Source organism: Suricata suricatta, chromosome X (genome assembly GCF_006229205.1).
Source record: "Suricata suricatta isolate VVHF042 chromosome X, meerkat_22Aug2017_6uvM2_HiC, whole genome shotgun sequence".
In the NCBI taxonomy this organism is placed as follows: Eukaryota; Metazoa; Chordata; class Mammalia; order Carnivora; family Herpestidae; genus Suricata; species Suricata suricatta.
In genome coordinates this window covers 30,049,785-30,070,099 of record NC_043717.1, presented here as the reverse complement: position 1 = coordinate 30,070,099, position 20,315 = coordinate 30,049,785, and the positions used below count along the sequence as shown (strand labels likewise).

The 20,315-nt window shown below is 40.1% G+C and overlaps 1 non-coding gene and 1 pseudogene across 1 annotated transcript; both read right to left on the bottom strand.

The window, feature by feature from the left end:
• Positions 1–3,532: 3,532 nt before the first annotated feature.
• Positions 3,533–3,659, bottom strand: LOC115284520. The gene has a single exon (XR_003905266.1). It is a non-coding gene; the product is annotated as a U6atac minor spliceosomal RNA (small nuclear RNA).
• Positions 3,660–18,983: 15,324 nt separating this feature from the next.
• LOC115283370 lies at positions 18,984–19,949 on the bottom strand (annotated as a pseudogene).
• Between the last annotated feature and the right edge of the window lie 366 nt (positions 19,950–20,315).

The following is a 20,315-nucleotide window of genomic DNA, read 5'->3' as shown; positions in this document are numbered from 1 at the left end:
AAAAGAAAAAATAGTCAATATATGTGTAGATTTACATTTACATGGACTGTGTTAAAGTACTAATGTAAGACACTACCCCCTCGGGTCAAACTGGACCCTAAAATACCAACCATTGTTTCACTTGCTCACTCCCATTTTGGTAAATGATTAAAGGTTGAGCAACCTGGCTCTGGAAGGCGCTAAGAATATAACCCGATAACAAACATTGTGACCTAAAGGTTAGCTTGCTTTTCAAGTTTCTGTCAAGCAACCCCACCCTTTACTAAAATGTGGCCAAAGCAAGGTCCACAGGTGCAAGTCACCTAGTTACTGCCCCGCAGTGTCTTAGGTGTCTAAATATGATTGGTCACTTTAAAAGACAAAGAACTTTAAAATGATAGGTTCCTGCCAAAAGCTAATGGTTGTATATTGCAATGTGTGTAGCTATAATGAAATGCTGTAATTGTAATTGGTTAATTACATGATGACTTGTTTTGTCTTGCCAAAACCCTTAAAAACCCTGAGCTCCTGCTCAGCGGGGCTCTCTTCCGAGGACTTCCAAGTGCTCGGGAGAGGCCGTACGGCTGAACTAAAATAAAACCCAATTAATCAACTCCAGTTTCTTGTGAATTCTATTCTCTGTGACTCGTACTGGGAAAAAAGGTCTAACACTAATAATGTCTAATAGGTTTATAAATAGAATTAAATGCAGGGCAGCATCAAATGTTAGGATGAGATTAATTAAAGCACATCCGTTATTATCTAGGAAGATGGTAAAAGTGTTGTCCTTATTTTTAAATTAAGCATATTGTTAAATGCAACAAACATATAGAAAATCCATAAAATACCAAAGCATAATTTAAAGGAATAATTTAAAGGAATAATTCCATTTACCTATTGATCACAACCTCTTCTCACAATCCAACTTACCCTATCAGAATAAAGCCTTCTCTTTTATGGTAATCATTTCCTTTTTTTTTGTTGCTATAATAATTATCTGCTGTTTGGTCAACATTTGTAAGTAATCTGTGTATAATCAAAAATAATGTGCATCTGGCAATGAGAAAGAATGAAATCTGGCCATTTGTAGCAAAATGGATGGACCTAGAGGGTGTCATGCTAAGCGAAATAAGTCAGGCAGAGAAGGACAGATACCATATGTTTGCACACACAGGTCTAACAGGAGAAACCTAACAGGGGACCATGGGAAGGGGAACGGGTTGGGGGGGGAAGAGTTGGGGAGAGGGACTGAGGCAAATCATGAAAGACTTTTGAAAGCTGAGAACAAACTGAGGGCTGAGGAGGGAGGGGGGAAGGGGAAGAGAGGGGTGATGGTCATGGAGAGGGGCACTTGTGGGGAAGAGCACTGGGTGTTATGTGGAAACCAACCTGGTAATAAACTATTTAAATAAAAATAAAATAAAAATAAAAATAAATAAATAAAATAAAATAAAATTGAGATTATAAAAAAATGTGTATCATGTTGATGGATGAAATAACTTACATGCACAAATGCATAACCATTAAGCCATATTTGATAATAGCGTTCAAATCTTGTATATCTAATTGATTTTTTTGCATGGTGATTATAAGAGGCATATGCTAAGATCTCCCACAATGCTTGTTGTGTGTATCATTATAATTTTTCACTTTGTGGATCTATTGATCAATCTATCAATGCATTGACCAATCCATCTGTCTAATTTATCTCCTTAATGAAAGAGCTTTTCTTTCTTTTTTTTTTAATTCTTTTAATGTTTTTATTTATCTTTGTGTGAGAGAACAGCGCGAGCAGGGGAGGGTCAGAGAGAGAGAGGGAGACAGAGACTCCGAAGCAGGCTCCAAGCTCTGAGCTAGCTGTTCGCACAGAACCCCATGCGAGGCCCAAACCCACGAACTGTGAGACCATGACCTGAGCTGAAGTCGGACACTTAACCGACCGAGCCACCCAGGCGCTCCTGAAAGAGCTTTTCATCTTTATGAACTGATTCTCTTTATCTCTAGTAATTTTATTTTTTGGTCCTAATTTATAATAGAGCTGATTCATGGCCATGTTTGTTTATTTGTTGGTTTTTAAAGGAATCTCTGTGCACAATATAGGGCTCTAACTCATGACCCTGAGATTAAGAGTCATAAACTCTACCGACTTAGACAGCCAGGCACTCGGGTTTTGATTTTTTTTCCCCTTTCTTTATTCTCCCACTTTGTTCAACACCAAGATGACTTTCCTGCAACCCTAGGGATGAGATTAGTTCCAGTTTACTTTAACACTAAGGTTGTTAACACTTTTGGACCCAGGACTTTTCTACTTGAGGGAGGCCCTGGGTCTTGTTTTTTCTTCTTCTTAAGTTCATTTATTTATTTTGAAAAGGGGGGGAAGGGGCAGAGAGAGAGAATCCTAACCAGGCTCCACACTGTCAGTGTAGAGCCTGACATGAGACTTGAACTCATGAATCAGGAGATCCTCACCTGAGCCTAGATCAAGAGTTGGAAGCTTACCCAACTGAACGACCTAGAAGCTTACCCAACTGAATGAACTGCACCCGAGGCAGGCCCTACGTCTTGACTTCTTTATCCCTTTTTACCTCTTTTCCTTGAGGAGGAGCAGAATATGCTATCCCCAAATGTGCCACTTTGGCCTGTGGATTGTTTTGAGCTAAAGGCAATTAAGACTGTGTAAGCAGACTCAGAAAAAGCTTTTACCTCCCCCTTAAACGCTTATTAAGAATTGAGATTGCGATCCTATCCCAGGAAGAGATAACTTCTTGTATCAAGAAGACTTATCAGCATGGCTTGGCAAACATGTGATTACCAGACAGCTGCTCCTCTCATCTTCCTGTCAACTGTCTTCCTTCCCTTTGAAGCCCAGACCCCTACCCGCTTCTTCCCTCAGGGTGGTATATAAGCCACAATTGCTTGACTGCCTGGGACTTTCATGTCTTTGCGGGGCTCCTGTACATACGTAATTAAATTTATTTTTCTCCTTGAGTCCATGCTACATCAGTTTCATCACTGGACCAACCTAGAAGGGACAATACTGCTGCCCAAACACCCTGCTCCTTACTCAAGCCAGAGAATCCAACCCTTCAAAAGGAAAGAAGCTCAGTGTTGGCGTTTGAGGTAGGGGAAGGGGACATTGATTGTTCTATGTTCTGCTCAGCTCCATTTTATTTCTTTATTTTAAAAATCTTTACATTCAATGTGGGGCTTGAACTTATAACCCTGAGGTCAAGAGTCACACACTCTTTCATTCGAGCCAGCAAGGTGCCCCTGCTAAGGTCCATTTTAGTTGTCATTTTAGAGTACCACTTTGGCCTGGAGTTTTTCAAGAGTCTTATCTGCTCTGTTTTTAAAGTGATGTTTTAAAATTGTTATCTAAAGGTTTGAGTTGTTTTTAGTAGGAAGATTCATCTAAATAATTACCAGAAACTACAATTCAACACATAGAACATTTTTTGCATGAAACAAAAAAAAAAATGTAGCTGCTTTTCCATGGACTTTAAAAAACTCGGACAAAATGTTCTTCTTTTTTTTTTAATTTTTATTTTTTTTAATGAAACGTTGGGTAGATACCACGAAGTAGGCGGCAATGCCTTAATCCATATGCGTGTTGTCAGGCCTGAGGGCCTCTTCTATCTTTGTTAAGGGGAGTGCTAACCTTCTCTCCTTTCACACAGCACAGAATGTTCTTGCTTTCCAAGGCTTCTGACCGTAAGAGCTGGGCTCTTTGTATTGAGGAAATGATTAGAAACAGTATTTCCTGCCAACACAGAAAACTTCTCCAAAAAGAAGAGAAAAAAATAGTTTTATTATAAATAAGCAAGAAACCAAACTGCAGTGTGTATTCCAGGCATCAGCTTAAGTGACTAAGACAAAAGTCTTACCGTTTTATACAGTCAAGCGCATATAACCCATTACATGCATATTCTTAAGATAAATGATATAAAAGGAAACCGCATTGCCATCTGTTACACATACTTTATTCTAAATTTACTTGGTAATTAAGGTGGCCATCTCTTAGCTAATTGCTTTTATCCAAAGGGATAATACAACTTGTAGCTATATAACAGGTAAATAGTTAAAACTTGGTGTCAGATGCTTAAATCGAACTTTCAGGGAGCCTAGGAGATGAGGGGGCATGGAAAGGGGGCAGCTATCTTTTTGGTGCTTACATTTCAAAGAGATACCTTCAGGCCTGGGCTGTAAACTGGCAAGAAGCTTACTTAGCCTTTAAAGAGCCTTACATACATCTCAAAGAAAAGAAAACATAAACAATTGCAAGTTTTTTCTTTAAGCAAATACTCTAAGAAAAGCAATGGGAAACTTTCCTTCCTTTTTTATATTACGGAGAATTATTTTTTCCTTATTTTTGATTTTTATTTACTCTAAGATTTGAAAGAAGAAAGTTCTTCCTTATGTTCCAAAATCTCTTCTCTGAATAGCGAGAGGTAAACCTGGAAGTCCAGAACAGATTTGAAGGAATCCATAATGATGAAAGAGCTGGTCTTTCCTGACCCCTAGGAATACACCTCTTAGAAGGGAAGAGGAGAACTGGGAGAGAGAGAGAGAGTCATTGATGTAAGCCCAGAAAGGGAGGCTGTTGGGTGGAGCCAAAGAATTCTTAATTCATGATGAGCTGGGATCACAGACATGACTTCTTCCCCCCTTCCTACCTGACATTTCAAGAGACCAACATGCCAATGTCTACAGCCTCACATTAAGAATGGTCACAGGCCAAGTGTAATCATGGAGAAATCCTGAGACTCCCCCAAGTTGCTTGCATTACCAAGTTTCTTGCAGCCCAGGGTAGCTTTCTGAGAATGCTGCAGGTTTTGAATCACAGAAGACTTCTGGCGAACCTGAAGGGTGTGTGGAGATACTCTGAGGAAGACTCAATAGATGTGAAAAGACTCAGTGTTTCAGATGAGGAAGATAATGTATGCCCTTTGTAGATCTGGCATCACTGTGTTATCATGGGATTGGTGACCAAATCAGAGGTATCTCCACAGAGGCCATGGTGTGCAGAAAGTGGCCGTAGACAAAATACAAAACTTAATATGGCAATATAAAGTATTCTACTATATGGGAGGAAAATAATTTTCCCTCTACCCTTCTAGGTTCTTGGCTGAGACACCTGTCATAAAAGACAAATTAATAGGAGAAAAACAAATAGAAGTTTAATACCATGTATGCCTCCTGGATACTTGGGAGAGACCCAGAAAAACTGAGTAGCTCCTCCAAACGACCCAAGCCATCATCTTAAATACTATCTCCTGTTCAAGACAAAAATGTTGGTTGGGGGGTATGGAGCCAGTTACGGGAGGTTATCAGGAAAGCACATTAATTAAGGGGAAGGTTGTCAGGCAGATTTAAGTCCATGCCTTCTCCACTGATAAGAGTTTCTAGGGACTTAGTCATTCTTCTCTTTCTGGTGCAGAGAAGGAGACACTAATACAAAAGGAGATTTCCCTTATATATGTAAATTTATTTTACAAAAGGACAACTTCTCAGGTTTTAGAGCTTTTCCTTTGTCTGTTTCTAAAACATAATCAACCTAAAATAATCCTTATGCCAAAGACACATATTTTCAGATGGCAAATTCTCCTTCCCCTCCCACCATTCACAGTAAGAGTAACTCAGAAGGAAAAAAGATGATAAAGGTGAAATTTCAGCATCTCCTTACTAAATAATACTGAGAGAATTCGAGAAGTGGCTGAGTTTACCACAAGTGTTTGTTTCCTTTCCTCAGCAAATTGCAAAATGGAGGGTATGGTTTGCTAAAATGTAACACAATTTACATCTTTGGACGTGAGATTATATAGCTTCAGTAATTGTAGCATGCTAAGTGGGGCCTAGGCTGAGTTTCCAAAGAATTTCTGTGCAGTGTGATCTGCCTCAAGGACTAACACTAACCCTGGATGGAAAGGGGGGGCAAGTCAGTTTGCAGCTAAGCTTCTGCCCTTGTGAGAGAAAGGAGATGGACTCTTAGAGGTCATTGCTGACTTGCAAACAATGGATTGTAATGAGAATGGGAGACTGAGTGTAAGGCTATTGCATAATCCATCACATGCGCGGGGCTGACACAGGAATGTCAGCATAAAGTGAAACAGTTATGGATGGCTATGGAAAAATATGAATGCCTCTATGTGAACTCCGAGCATCTCCTGCAAGAAATAAACTTCTGAGAAAGGAAAAGGCAAGTCCAGCTCAGGATATAAGTGTGTCTGACAGTTGGGCTTTCTGGGAAGTAGGAGTCCACACCTTAGCTAAGAAGCCAAATGAGTTCCTAGGTGGGGAATTAAAGGTTCGGGTCACCAATCCAATCTGTGGGTGTGTGTCTGGTTGGGGGGTTCTCCCCACCAACAAGCGATCCTCCGACACCAGCAGATTGTCCTACAATTTAACTCAACTCTGACACTATCTACCTGGAGAGAACAGCAGATCCCAAGGGTTAAAGGGTTCAAGTCCCGTAAGATCCGGCCCCCTCTTCCTGAACTTCAGATGCCAGGTGCACGTAAAGGTGGTCACCTAGAATTCTGACAGACCAGTTATAGACTAGAGGTTCCCACAACCTCCTTGATCTCATTTAATTTGCCAGTGCAGCTCACAGAACTCAGAGAAACAGTTTACTTACTAGATCACCAGTTTATTATAAAAGGACAGAACCCAGGAACAGGCGGAAGAGATGCACAGGGCCAGGTACATGGGAAGGGTGCACACTCTCCAGGGGCGCCACTCTCCCCAAATCTCCATTATGTTTACAAACCTGGAAGCCCCCAGAATCCTGTCCTTTTGGGTTTTTGTGGAGGCTTCATTGTATAGGCAATTGATTCAATAATTGGCCATTGGTGCAGGATTCAACCTCCAGCCCTCTTCCCTCTCTGGAGGTCAATGAGGGGAGAAAGGTCAGTGGGAGTGAAAGTTCCAGCTCTCTAATATGTGGTTGGCTCTCCTGGGCCTTTCTTAGATGCTTTCCAAAAGATGCCTTATTAACACAACAAAAGACACAGTTTTGGCTCTCACCACTTAGGAAATTCCAAGGGTTTTAGGAGCTCTGTGTTAGAAATGGGAGAGGGGTACCTAGGTGGCTCAGTCAGTTAAGGTCCAACTCCTGATTTCAGGTCAGGTTAAGATTTCATGGTTCCTGAGACAGAGCCCAAGATTGGGCTCTGTGCTGACACTGTGGAGCCTGCTTGGGATTCTCTCTCTCTCTCTGCTCCTCTCCTGTGTGCACACTCTCATTCTCAAACAAATAAACTTATAAAAAAAAAAGATACTTCAAGTAAAATGGGAAGACCAAATACATATATTTCTTATTATAAATTAGTTTCACAGAAATGGTAGAGCATTTCCATGACAGCTGAAGCCCTCATTATATCACAAGCAACCTAGCCTCTGTTTTCTTTAAAAAATAAAAGCAAAACCAAAAAAAGTTATGTAATAAAACATAAACATCAAGAAAACATAGCCTGGGGTGCCTGGGTGGCTCAGTCGGTTGAATGCCTGACTCGATTTTAGCTCAGATCATAATCCCAGGGTCGTGGGATCAAGTCCCAAGTGTGTGTGCTAACACTGTGGAGCCTGCATAAGATTCCCTCTCCCGCTCTCTCTCTCTCTCTCTCTTCCCCTCTGCCCCTCTTCTCCACTCACAAACTCTCTATCTCTCTCTCTCTAAAATAAAAAATTAAAAGATAAAAATGTTACCTTAAAAAAAAAAGAAAAGAAAAGAAGACATGACCAGTAATACGGAACCTGAGGCAGGATTAGGAGGTCGCTGAGGGCCAAGAGATTTCAGGGGTAGGATGACCCTATTACTGAGAAAGTTTGAGGGTTGTCCTTACTTATGTTTCTTTGGAGCCAATTAATGCCAATAGACAAACCACGATTTCCTCTACGCAAGAAAGCATGGTCAGAGAGTTGGGTTTTGGAATCAGATCATTTTACATGCACTTTTTAAATAAAAACAACACTCTGCACTGTTTTCTCAATGTTATTTAAGGCTGAGCACTACTATTACCAGGATTAAAGTTTCTTTGTTGAGGGGTGGTTGGGTGGCTCAGTCAGTTTAGCATCTAACTCTTGATCTCAGGGTTGTGAGTTCAAGCCCTGTGTTGGGCTCTGCATTGGGTGTAAAGCCTACTTTAAAAATATGTCTTTGTTGAGGTAAGAGGAAGACAAAGCAGGCCCTGACAGGATGCAGTCTCCTGGGAGAAATAATTGCAACTCCCAGTGGAAGAAGTGGAGGAGATATACTCCAACTGAAAGAGTTGAAAATGGCGCCCAGGATTCTAGTTACCTATGTGATGGCAATGGGCAGGGGGGTTATACTGTCTATATTTAAAATTCTACATACATACAATACACACAGATCTACATGTACGTACATAATATGTGTATTATTTAGTTACTTCAGTCACCTGGGTCCAGGTATCACGCTAAAGAACAATGTGCAGCTTAAGCGTGGGCAGCTTGCACTCAAATAGGAAGTGCAGAGGCAGCTACTGAAAGTGCTTCTGTTCCTTGTGTTTCAATCAGCAAACTAGGCTTTGCAAATTCACACATTACATGCCAGAAACAGAGTATTATTGGTGACGGAGGCATGTTGACTACAATGATTTTTGTAAATGGACTATTGTAAGGAAGAAAAAAGTAGTTAAGGTTTATGGACTGGGTGAATCTAGTGTAAGTTACTTTCCATATCTGCACAAAGAGGTTTTAAAAATCTAATGAGCTTGGTAGACCTTACCCTCTGGAATGGAGCCCAAGCCTTGATTCCTCACCAGTCATGTGTCTTAAAACTGTTTTTAGGAATGTGGTTCTTAAACGTAGCTACACATGAGACATAATTGGAATATCTTAGGAAGCTGCAGATGCTCAAGTCACACCTCAGGACAATAAAATGAGAATCCTTGGGGGAGCAGTCAAGGTATTAGTGGTTTTAAAGGTTTTTAAGAGGGCACCTGGGTAACTCAGTTGGTTGAGTGTCCAACTCTTGATTTCGGCTCAGGTCATGATCACATGGTTCATGAGTTTGAGCCCCAAATCCATCTCTGTGCTGACAGTGTGGAGCCTGCTTGGGAATCTCTCTCTCTCTCCATTTATCTCTCTCTGCACTGCTCCCCCCCTCCACCGCTGCCTTGTGGTCTCTCCCTCTCTCAAAATCCATAAACTTAAAAAAAAGATTTTAAAACCTTTTTAGGTAATTCTGATGTGCCATCAAGTTTGAAAATCACTAGTTTGAGAGGATAAATGGTGGCAATTACTATAATATCTGCAGATTCAAGACTCTGTAATAGTTTTGGGTCTACCTAGAGTGACCCTCTAGTGCAAGGAGGTAAGTCCTCTTAAAGAGACAGAAATCTGGACTTCACGGAGCCCACAAAACAGGTTATATGAACTGTTTCATGTCTTTGTAATCAATGTTTGCTTAATCTATGTCTGTATAAGCACCAGCATTTGTTCTAAGATTTAATTTATTTGAACAGAAAAGGTTAGAGAGAAGTGACTATCCTTACTCACTTTCAATTTTGGGGCAGCAGTATTTACCAAAAATAAGAATTATGCGGGCCACCTGGGTGGCTCCGTCAGTTGAGCATCTGACTTCGACTCAGGTCATGATCTCTTGGTTGGTGAGTTCAAGCCCTACATAGAGCTCCATGCTGTGAGTGCAGAGCCCCCTTCAAATCATCTGTTCCTGCTCTCTCGGCCCCTCCCCCAACTTATGCTCTCAAAAATAAACAAAACATTTTAAAAGGGGATTATGCAAGACCACATTGGCCTATGTTGTATTATAGTGGGTGCTATGGATGTAATTTGCTATCCACCAACCATGAGCAGTTTTGTGATAGATAATCACTATGTTAGGGGGCAAAATTCTGGAGGGAGACTTAATTACCACATCCATCAAAGGGTAGAGATATTGGATAATAAGTAAATAGCTGGTCTCTTATCAGGAAAGCAAAATTGTTCTGGGTGGAGGAATATTTATTTGGTACAGGCACCGACCACAGGAGGGCAAACAAGTTCCTATGTTTTGCCTCTGTAACTAAACTACATTTTGATCTTGAATTTTCATTTGAGTGCAGTGGTGGAAAATTCAATCTTCCAAGTTGAAGTAAGTTCTGATTTGAAACCCAATCTTTATAGTAGCACTCGCTTAATTCAAGAATTTCTTATCATTCCTTTTCTTCAATAGGGGTCTGGGGCAGGCCACTCCAAACTGTAAAACAATGGCATGTTGGTTACTTTGAATTGAAGCTAGCCAGGAAACAGCCAGTGCAGGGACACTCAGCTGCTCCTAGGTCCCCATGAAAGCAGGGAACAATCTCCCATTTGAATGGCACTCTCCTTTTCCTAAGAAGTATAAAAGACAACCTTATCACCAGAGATAGGGACTTTAAAGTTGAGAAAGCTACAAAAACAAACCATGTTACCTTTTTACTAATCTATTACTTCAGCCCAAATTCCACTTACAATTCCTTTACTAATTAAATTTCCTATATAATTGTCTTCTTTATCCTGTCAATTCCTCACAATGTGTGGTCTCTTTGTCTAGAATGTATAAAACCTGCCTGGGTCATTTCTTTTGGTCTCAATTTCATTTTGGGGCCTTCATGCACATGTAATCAAGTTCTAGCTTTTTCTCCTATTAATCTGTCACCTATTAATTTAATTTCTAACCAGCTAGAAGAACCCCGGGAGGGGAGTGAGGGAATTTCTCCTGCTGGGAGCCATTTCTGAAGTAAGGCAGGTTTGCAAGACCTCCCACCATCAGATGGCGACCGACTGGGGTCTATACCCACTCAAGTCCCACTCAATTTCTGCTTGAGCACTGACCCCTAAGGCGCCTGACTGACGGATATCAAGAGTGACTTGCTTTCTTAAGTTAAAAATATGAGAATTGTACCTTATGAAAAAACGTGTTATAGTAGTTTCTTCTTTTGTGATTATACAAGCAAATATTACATTTCCTGAGAAAACCTGTTTTTCTTCCCCTCAAAAACAGGCTATTGACCCCTGCTCACAAAAGAACTAACTCTTGCTTTTGCTATGCTAAAAACATTGCCTTGTACTTAAATGCTAAAAATCCGGTGCTCGCTTAGGCAGCACATGTACTAAATGCTAAAGATCCTTTTCTTCTCCAAGTGATAAGCATCTAGTCACCTACTTCAATCACTACTGGTAAAGATTATGCAAGAGTCTTCTACCAATCTATGTTCTGGGAAATTTTTACATACCAAAGAATTTGTCATCAGAAATCATTGTCTAAGGCATTTGCCACTTCTGTTTTGTACCCCATACATTTTTTCAATAAATAAAGCTGACTCTCTGGTCCCTGCAGAGATGCCTGCCTGGTGAGCAGAAAGAAGCCCAGGTGCTCTCACTCCCTTTTGCCGACACCATCCATCCTTCAGGGAGCCCTGGACCTGCTGGAGCTGGACTCTGGCATTCTCCCACTATAACACTTCTATTTGCTCTGTTCCAGGAGGATTCACAAATAACTGGCATTTGGAATGGATGGATGGATGATGGATGGATGGATTAGGTAGATTGATAATAGAGAATTTAACAGTGGAATCAAGAACTATGCTGGTTTTGACTGACATATATAATTTTTTAATTTAAAAAATTATTTTAAGTAACCTCTATGCCCAATGTGGGGCTCAAACTCATGACCCTGAGATCAAGAGTCACATTTTCTACCAAATGAGCCAGTCAGGTGCCCATAACATGTATAATCTTAATTGATTTTATTGATTGACAGCTACACTCTGCTTCGGTGGCTCAAATGCCCATGGCCTCTCCGCTCTGTGATGCCCAGTTTATTACAAACCAATGTGTGTCTTCGTTTGCCTGTCATTTTGAGGGCCCTTTGAGTCTCCAGCGCACTCTTAGCCTTTTCTAGATCCCTCTGAAGGAATAGGCTACTTTTAGATGCCCTGCCACCAATCACATTGAAGGACAGGTACTGACAACAGACTACTCTAGATTTCAGATATTGAAATGGCTTTGGGACTTCTCTGGGGGACTTTCACTAATTCTTTATGTTTGGGTCCCACTAACCCTGTCTAGATTTCTGTCACACACCAAAACCTAGAACATGGTCCTGGGATATTTAATCTACAACTTAACTCCCTTGATCACCTCTGGCCAAATATTTTGCTTTCCCTAAAGCAAATATATGTGTCCTTTATATGCCCAGAGGGAGGAAACTTTTCTCACATTTTCATGTCATCTTCTGAGTTAAATGTGTGTGACATCAACTCCAGGTTTGCTTTCTTCAGGGTTGACTTTACTGGATGCCAAGTTTTTACAACTTTTGTATGTCTAGTAGTTTTAAAAAAATCCACTCAGGAACTCATTTAATTTATTTACTCTCTGCTGAGTTAATTCTCTCCTGATTCCAGGAATACCACTAACCCAATGGATGGGGGGTGCAAAAATAATGGGAAAAAGAAAAGCCTTGGTTCTTATCAAAATATGGCCTCCTACCATACTTGTAAAAATGACTTATGGCTAATTGGATAGCTGGGCTTGGGATAACATTTCATCAGGTTGTCTGTATTAGCTTATATTTAAAGTGCCTTCTTATGAGAAAACCGAACTTCTCATATGTTAAGTGACAGGTCTGAGATCACAGTGCTAATTAATAGCAACTCTGAGTACAGAAAAGTGTTGTGTTTTTCTGTCACTGGAAACTGTAAACCTGGGTTAGAGAAATAGAAAGCGGCTTCCAAATAGCTCAATATCAACAATTCACAAACATGGCTGTCCATTAGAATCAACCATAAAGCTTTTGCAAACTACATATGACTCTCCCATAGCAAGCATGCAGATTCACCAGGCCTTTCTTGGGTTCCACACCTCTGTATTTAATTATACACAGATAATTTCTAGGCTTTACAAAATAAACAAAGCTGAAAGGCATGTGCAATGCACAGCCAATCCGCCTCAAATGTTTTCCCTGCGCAGCATTCCAGCAGCCTTTTCCTGATCCCTTCTAGCTCCCAAGCACCAAATGGGAGGCAGCTAATGCAGGCATCAGCTCCAATGTATACATGGCTTGAGGCAATGGTTTTAACATCTTTGTGTGCTTCAGGATCATTTAGGACACTTGTTAAAAATGTAATTATTGGGGTGCCCGGGTGGCTCAGTCGGTTAAGCGGCTAACTCTTGATTTCAGCTCAGGTCATGAGCTCAGGGCTTGTGAGATCGAGCCCCACGTGTCAGGTTCTGTGCTGACAGTACTTACTCTGCTTTAGAATTTTCTCTTCGTCCCTCCCCTGCTTTCTCTCTCTCAAAATAAACAATAAATATATTTTTTAAATGCTATCATCAGATGCCACTCCCAAGCTGCATGAATTGTTGTATGGGTACTTAATAATGGATAATTAGTAAATGGATATATATTAGAATTTGGTTCGAAGGTGGTATTTATTATAACCTGAAAGTGAGGCTTTGGGGTCCTGGTCATCTCAAATTCTTAGACTGTTCTTATTGTCTCTCTACCAAAAATAACCTAATAAATGTGCGTGATCAAGTTGATTTAGGTCATAGGGCTTATTTACCCAAGTGTTACCTTCTAACAGTTGAATCCTCCTTTCTTTGGAGGCTGCAGACTGTGCCCTGGTCCTGCCTTTGAAACACGGCCTGGCAATGGGCAGGAAGTGAGCATATATGTCTACTGGGAGATTTGGCAGGAAGGCATGTAAAAACATTTCCAAAAGTATTTCTGAGACTGTCCACAGAAATACCAATTTCCTTCCAAACCTACAAAATGAGTTGTGATGCTTACTAAGTATTGAGTTTGAAAGTACCAAATTTGTTGATTGATAAATACCTGTTTGGAGAACAGAGAGTGCCTGCCAAGCACAATATGCCACTCAATAACTTTCAGGGAACACAGATGGCAAGCATATTTGGACCTCAAAAGCTCTGATGACCTAGAGGATTCGTTTCCAGTTTAATTACTTTGCAGGCAAAACAGGGGATAGATGTATCACACTAGATCTAGCAGGAGGATGAACCTAGGTATTGGCCCAAACCATCAGTTCTTGGCTTCTTGTGTGGATCCCTGGCAGGAGGAAGACAAGAGTACATGAATCTCTGTAGTGAGCTCCATGGTCTGGTCCACCAGACAAAACAGATGGGAATCTTTAGGGGAAATGGACCAGATAATGATTAAGGCAGCCTCCTTACCAATAGATTGGCATATAACGGGAGGAAACCCTGATGGGGAGGTGGGAGGGGGATAAGAGAAATAAAGTAGAAGAAAAACTGGAAGATGAAACTGCAAAATTAAACTTGATCCTGGCAAGACACTAAGGAAATTCTATTTCAGCCAAGAACAGCCTAGCTCCTGATTTGTTTGGCTGTCTTCTCCAGATCCAGGAAAGCCTAAAAATAGTGGGGTTGTCAGAAAATGCGAGAGAAGTGACACCTGAAGAGCATGGAAAGGAAACAAAATGGAACAGAAAACAGAACAAAAAACACTTTCTTACAGAAAAAAGATCATCCTCATTGTGATTGATTTTTATTCACTGAAGCGACAGCGATGTAATTATTTTTTTCACGTATTACCCTAATAGCACTCTGAAAACTTTGAATGGAGGCATGATGTGCTATTTATTGTGGGATTCCCAGCACAAAGCATAACATTTACGAATGGTAGATATTTAATGCATGCTTGTTGAAAGAATGAACACAATGAACACATGTAGGTTTAAATGAAAGAGCACAATGAGGCCAGGAGATGAGATATGAATTCTTGGGGCAGATGTGAGAACACTCGTGTTTCTAAAATTGGATCTCTTTGTTCCTTACTGTTTCCTTTTGCCATTACGTCTTTATTTTCTTCCCTTCTCTTCGCTTGCCCTTCTTTCTTCTCCCCCCATTCATTTTCTCCCACCCATTCTCCCCCCACTTCCTCCCTCTCTCCCTCCTTCTGATGTTGAGAGAGCAGAGGCTGAAAGGGGCTACAGATGATGGTTCCAAGGTCCTCTGCTAAGGTGGTGGTGGAGCTGGGACAATGACAACTTCTTTTGTCATCCAAGCCCGGGTCTCTTTTCACTATGTCACACATACTCTCCCTAGTTTAGATTTAGGTACAACTGAAGAGAGCCAAGCTGTCACCAGGACACAGAAAGAAGAGCCTCCTTAGCTCTATACATCACTCTGAAAGCATTACATCTAAAGAAGTTAGCGGCATGTCACACTCTGTTGTACCTCAGGCAGAGGAAATGCCTGACTGTGATGGCCACTAAAAGGACAGACGTGATTGATAGGAAACAAATTTTGTTAATAAGCAGGCATCAAAAAATACAATAAGTATGGATTATTTCTACAACTGACTGCTCTGAATTTTGGTTTTGATCTTGGGCTTTGTCACACCTCAGCTGTATCTTCACAACACCCAAATGAAAATAAAAATCTGAGAAATCTGTCAGTTTGCACTTGTTTGAGTATATAGTTGCAGAAATGTGCATAGTTTTTCCAGCTAAATCGATCTGCTGTTTTGCTATCATGTAGATACAGCCACAATTATAGTTTTGTGTTTTTGTACGGCCAAGTGATTATTTCAGGAAGGCAAAGGCTGGAAATACTCTTAATGTTTTGACAGCCTCTCAGTAACCTGGAAACAAGTTACTAAGTGATACCTACCCAGCAATATTAAAACTAATAAGAAATACCCATATAAGTATCTTACAGAGGATAATGAGGGCAAATTAAGTGACATCAATGCATAGAGGAAGTTTTTCAAGGACCAATAGAAAGCATTATTCATTTACGTGGAGTGAAATGGCAATATTTGCTGAAGCAATAGGAAGCTGTATGAGGAACTGGCCAACTTTAGTTTCCCTCATGCATATTCTTATTTTCTCTGGAACTAATGAGCCCTGACAGTGGTAATAGTGAATAATAACATCTGAAGTTCTACTCAAATTTGGCTGTACTGCTGACTTTTTTCTTTTGCTTTTGTACCTTTCATTTAAATTTGCTTTCTCATATATGCTGCATTTATTAGAAATCGCACTTTAAGGAACCTGCTTTAATTTTTTATTCTTTTATCTTTAGCAACAATTATTACTTGATATAATTTAATTTAAAGGACTGGAAGGGAAGAAGCAGTAGGCAGGGAGGGTTAATTAGGAGGCCATCAGCTTATGAATCAGTTAAGTCCTTGGTGAGTGATAATCAAGAAAGTCATAAATTACAAACAAGAAACATAATATTGCTTTTTTAATGTTCTGACCCAGAATTAGTTTTTATTAGCTTTTCTGAAACATTGCTGAGGTATTTTCTTTCTCTTGGAATTTTTTTTAACGTTTATTTATTTATTTGAGAGAGGGAGAGTGAGAAAGCACGTGGCAAAGCACAAGTTGGGGAGGGGCACAGAGAGAGGGAGAGAGAGAATCCCAAGCAGGTACTGCACCGTCAGCGCGGAGCCTGAAACAGGGTTCTATCCCACAACTGTGAGATAATGACATAAGCTAAATCAAGAGTCAGACGCTTCAATGACTGATCCACCCAGGTGCCCCTTTACTCCTGGAGTTTTAGACAAGTTACAGCTAATAAAAATATCTAGACAATGCCTCTCAGTCTTCTATCTGATAGGAAGTGTCGACTGCAAAAACAACACAAAAAGAGAACACAAAATAATATAGAAAAGGCAGGTAGCTGTAGACAATTTGATATAATCTGTCTTAGAAATTGTTCATATTACTTGCAATAATGAGAATATAGCAAAGTTGAATCCTGACTATCAGAAGAGATACTCCACAGAATGGAAGGTACTGAAAAATATTTCACAAATTGGGCACCATGGGAAAGGTGAGTGAGGTATTAGTGGGAGGTGGACGGAATCAGTCTGTAGGGTTTTGCCGGTATCCTAGGACCCTAACATGACCTCCCTGGGGGGAGCTAATTTGTCATAAATCTCTACATCTGATTGGGATGTAAAATGACACCTGGAGCATGCGTGAAGGTTTCCTTTGACTAAACGATCTGGGGTTTATTAATACACTTTAACCCAGGTTTTCCTAATGTGCATCCAGGATTACTTTAGAGGCAGAATTATAATCCCATGCAGAAGCTAGTGGGGATCCATTTCTCCTTGAATGGTACTCTTATCAGGTTTTTAAAAAGTTGTTTATTTTGAGAGAGAGTGAAAGCAGTGAGGGGCAGAAAGAGAGGGAGAGAGAGAATCCCAAGCAGGCTCCATGCTGTCAGCTCAAAGCCTGATGTGAAGCTTGAACTCATGAACCGTGAAATCATAACATGAGCCGAAACCAAGAGTTGGACCCTCAACTGACAAAGCCACCTATGTGCCCCAAGGTTTAAATCAACTTGAAGCTACAAATTCTTCCTCTTGTAAGCAACTTCTGCAAAGTATACACTGTAATGTTGTGTTATGTAATGCTTTATTAGTTATGGGTTTTGTTGGTGGGAATGCAAAATGGGGCAGCTGCTAGGGAAAACAGTATGGAGGCTCCTCTAATAATTAAAAACAGAATTATTACATGATCTAGAAATCTCACTTCTAGGTATGTATTTAAAAGAACTGAAAATAGGATCTCCAAGAGATATTTGCATACTCAGGTTCTCTACAGCCTTATTCTCAACTGCCATGAGGTGCAAGCAAACTAATGATCCATCACAAATGAATGGAGAAAGAAAATGCAGCATATATACACAATGAAGTGTCTTCACTCTTTAAAAAAGGTGGAAATCCTGTTTCGTATTACAAGGAGGATAAACCTAAAAGACATTATGTTAAGTGAAATAAGCAGGCCACAAAAGGACAATTCGTGCATGATTTGACTTACAGGTGGTATCTAACCTAGTCAGTCTTTTGAAATAGAAAGTGGAATGGTAGTTGCCAGGAGCTACAGGGATGGAGAAAAGGGGGGCTGCCTTTCAAAGAGTATAGAGTTTCAGTTTTGCAAGATGACAATTTTCTAGAGATCTGTTACACAGCAATGTACTTACAGTTAACACTACTCTACTATACACTTAAAATGGTTAAGATTGATTGAGAGATCACAACCCGAGCTTATATCAAGAGTCGGATGCTTAACTGAGCCACCAGGCATCCCTTTTATGTGATTTTTAACACAATAAAAAGGATTTCATGCTAGGGTAAACCCTAACAATTATTTATACTCACATATTCTCCTCTATTCCTACAGCAGCATTTCGTCATAATTTCTCTTATGGTCTCTTCTACTTGAACTGACCCACTATATATATTTCCTTTGTCTTTTGGATGTCTCATTTGGTCCTAACTGTCTATGAAGAATAGTTTTCAAATTCCTTTAATAAATCCTTAAAGAAAAGTACAAGACTCTGAAGCTTCAATCAACTGTTGTTGTTCTAAACCACAATTATTTTTCCATGCTGCACTATGAATTTACTTGTAGCTATAAGTAGCTCTTTGAGTAATCTATTGTTGGGGAGAAAGATTAATTTTCCCTTTACACCTCTAGGTTCTTGGCTAACACACCCCTAAAATAAAAGATGGATTAAGAGGGAAAAAAATCCCCCAAATTTATCTTCTATATACATGGGAGAGAGCCAGGAAAACTGAGTAACTCCCCCAAATGCCCAAGGTCATCACCTTAAATACAATCTTCAGCTAAAGACCAAAGATGTTGAGGTGGGAAGCCAGTTCAGGGAAGTTATCACGCAAATCACAGTAAACAGGGGTGTGGTTGTTATCTATACAACAATTCAAGGCCCCATCTTCTCCTTTGGTAAGAGTTTTCTAGAGTTTTAGTCATTCTCTTTTTCCTGGGATAGCCGGGGAGATTCTCTTACAGAGATTTCTCTTTATAAATGCAAATTTGTCTCGTAAAAGGTAATTTCTACTCCATTTTCAGAGCTGCTGTGTCTGCTAATTTTTTTGGATACATTATCTCATTTTATTCAAATACCAGCCTGAGCACGTGTGATCCAAGAACTCTCAGATAATAAACAAAATATAAATAGATGTTAAAAGTTGGTCTTCAAACATTATAGTCAGTGATGCCATGTTTGCCTATGATTTTACCGAGATAAAATTATATCCACACCTTGGTGGCCAAACCAAACCATTCAGCAGAACTTTCTTAATTGTGAGCTGTTTCAGGCTACCAGTTTGACCGCTCTCCAGTACTTTTTTTTTCAAATTCTAGATAGCTGTAGGGATCTTACCAGGGGTTAGAGGAACCAGCTCAGGCTTGGCATACAAAATGTGGCCAATCGTATAGCTTTGATTAAGTCATAGCAGCATTTACCAGGGCCAGGGCCTTCTCGGAGAGGTTGTCAACAAACTTGGCCAGTGTTCTAGGATGGAAAGTCCATGGATAGCCATTGAATGTCTGCTATTTCTTGGATAACCATCTCAAAATAATCACTATGACAAAGATTTAGGGTGGCATATATGCTCCTATTCAGTATAAACAATTTTTTTTTCATTTTACTTAAGTAATATCTATACTCAACATGGGGTTGCACCCAAAACCCTGAGATGAAGAGTCACATTCTTTCTCCACTGATTGAGCCAGCCAGGTGCCCACCCACCTTTTTTTTTTTAACAATTCTTTTAAGATTTTATTTTTTAGTAATCTCTGTTCCTAATGTGAGGTTCAAACCCATATCCCCAGTATCAAGAGTTACACCCTCCACCAACTGAGTCAGCCAGGTGCTTCAGTGCAAAGAAATTCTAAAACTAGGGCAGTTATCATAATGTACCTCCAAAGTTAGTAAAGGCAAAAATACATTACACAAAACAAAAACTAAACTAGAGCAAAGCATGTATTGAGTATCCTCAACCTAATGTTAGTTTCTTATCTGGATGCTTCATCTTTCTATCAATTGCCTCCCCTGTCTCTTTGAAATCTATCTTGTAGATTTCCCTTACCTTGTGTGAAAACTTGCTAAAGGGGTAGAGACCTTAAATCTTACCTTCTTTGTAAGGTTGAACTTCCCATTTCCATTAAAAGTTATTGTTTTGCTCAGATTATTAGTGGTATTTTTTAAAGAATTTTTTGAAATGTTTATTTTTGAGAGAGAGAGAGAGAGAGAGAGAATGGAGGAGAGGCAGAGAGAGAGGGAAACAGAGGATCCCAAGTGGGATCTGAGCTGAGAGCAGACAGGCTGATATAGGGCTTGAACTTTCTACCTGTGAGATCATGACCTGAGCTAAAGTCCTACACTTAACCCACTGAGCCTCCCAGGTGCCCCAGATTATTAGCAGTATTTAGCATATCACTTTACCATGAATATTCATTCAAGGTAGAGGTGGTCAGGAACAGTATTCTAGTCTGCTTTTCTTTTTCTTTCTTACGTTTTTCTTT